Source organism: Oncorhynchus keta, chromosome 7 (genome assembly GCF_023373465.1).
Source record: "Oncorhynchus keta strain PuntledgeMale-10-30-2019 chromosome 7, Oket_V2, whole genome shotgun sequence".
In the NCBI taxonomy this organism is placed as follows: Eukaryota; Metazoa; Chordata; class Actinopteri; order Salmoniformes; family Salmonidae; genus Oncorhynchus; species Oncorhynchus keta.
This window is the reverse complement of record NC_068427.1, coordinates 36,992,787-36,995,001: the sequence shown is the minus strand read 5'-3', so window position 1 is coordinate 36,995,001 and position 2,215 is coordinate 36,992,787.

The window sequence follows — 2,215 nt, the reverse complement described above, 5'->3', positions numbered from 1 at the left end:
GTTGCTTTGTGATTCCATATGTGTTATTCCATAGTTTTGATGTCTTCACTATTATTCTACAATGTAGAACTGTATATATATTATCAATGCATATATATATACATATACATATATACATATGCATTTTATTACATTCATTTGTTTAGATGAACACTTTCAGTTCATAATTGTATCCAGTTAACCCAATGAGTCGCGCCAGTGTGATTTAGGACTACTAACCTCTTTTAACCTTTGTGTGTTTGTGCGACAGACTTCCGTCTATTTCCTCTGCATCCGTTGGTACCAACCATTAGTCTATGTGATTAATGGGGACTGAGCTAAAGCTATCTTTGTGAGCACATCCCGAAGGGAAGGGTTTCTTCTACATAGAAGATCATAGGAAATCTCAGGACATGGTGTCTATAATACTGTAATAAGCTCACATAGTTGCTGTCACAAACTACAAACTCCACACAGTTATCACTGACTAGTTGGATATTCATTTCCTACTAAGAAGACCATTTCTGAACTCACAGCATTCATATGTTTTTGCTTTGGCTGACCTTATTTTTTTGTTGTTGACATTTGTCAATAAAACTCATGAATGCAACTGTTTATGTCAAATTGTTTTGTATTTTACTTGTGGCCCTGGTTGTTCTTAAAAGAAAATGGCCAAACACATAATTGTGAGGCAAAATATTAGGGTGGGACAGATAAATTAAAAGCAGATATTTGGACTGATATATTTAAAGGGACAGATCAGCGCTATTCAGGATAGATTGCAAATGAATGGGAAGCTATTTTTAATTAGGTCTTTGTTACATCATTGTCAGGATGTGTGATTGAGGAGAATGGCATAACATAATTAAAGATTTAAGATGTGTTAAGAGATTGCCAGGACCATGACACAGCGACCCTGCCTCATTGTGTGTGTCCAGGCGTGTGTATGTGTGTTTAAGAGGGAGAGAGCTCTACTTCTGAAGCCAAAAAGTAAAAGACAATCATTTCTAGGTAATTGTGTTATATAAAGCTTAATAAATAAGGCTACCAAGCTGCTAGGACAGAATGTCACGTTCTGACCTTTATCTCCTTTGTTTTGTCTTTATTTAGTATGGTCAGGGTGTGAGTTGGGGTGGGCAGTCTGTTTTGTGTTTCTATGTTTGGTTTCTGTTTCGGCCTAGTATGGTTCTCAATCAGAGGCAGGTGTCGTTAGTTGTCTCTGATTGAGAATCATACTTAGGTAGCTTGGGTTTCACTGTTGGTTTGTGGGTGTTTGTTTCCTGTGTCAGTGTTTGTGCCACACAGGACTGTTTAGTTTAATTTCACTTTGTTATTTTGTATTTTGTCGTGTTCAGTTTTTCTATTAAAACATGGACACTTACCACGCTGTGTTTTGGTCCAATCCTTGCTATACTTCTTCAGATGAAGAAGAGGAAATCTGTCGTTACACAGAACTGATCTGGCTGCAACTTCAATTAGCACTGAAGTGTGAAGTGAGAGGTGTGAAGATTCTTGAGCCTAACAATGGCAGGAGAGTTTCACAGCCCCCCACCACCCAAATGCAGAGGCCTTTGAAGCCCTCATGGCTTATCCCTGTGGAGAGGTCATTACAATACAGTACCCCATGGATATTAAAAATAACACTGCACAGAATAAATATATTTTTTAAAGCTCCCCAAGGACAATCCAGAGACAGACACTATTTGCTGAGGGGAACGTAAGCAACTGAATTGTCCATACAGACCATCCCCTGGCATGGCACAGTGCTATCAGAGCACACTACCCCTATGTCAAGAGAGAGGGTATTGGCCCTCTGCACACACCGACAACAGTTACCCATGAAGCATCGTTACCCATCGTGCCACAAAAGCCACGGCCCTTGCAGAGCAAGGGGAACCACTACTTCAAGGTAGTGGTGCACGCACCACCGCTAACTAGCTAGCCATTTCACATCGGTTACACATGCAGAGCAGAATTAGGCAGAAAAGAGCTGTTAAATTCTACAACAACCTAAAAGGAAGCGACTTCCAAACCTTCCATAACAAAGCCATCGCCTACAGAGAAATTAACCTGAAGAAGAGTCCCCTAAGCAAACTGGTCCAGGGTCTTTGTTCACAAACACATATAGACCCAACAGAGCCCCCATACAGCAACACAATTAAACCCAACAAAATCACGAGAAAACAAAAAGAGAAATACTTGACAGATTGGAAATAATATACAAAAACAGAGAAAA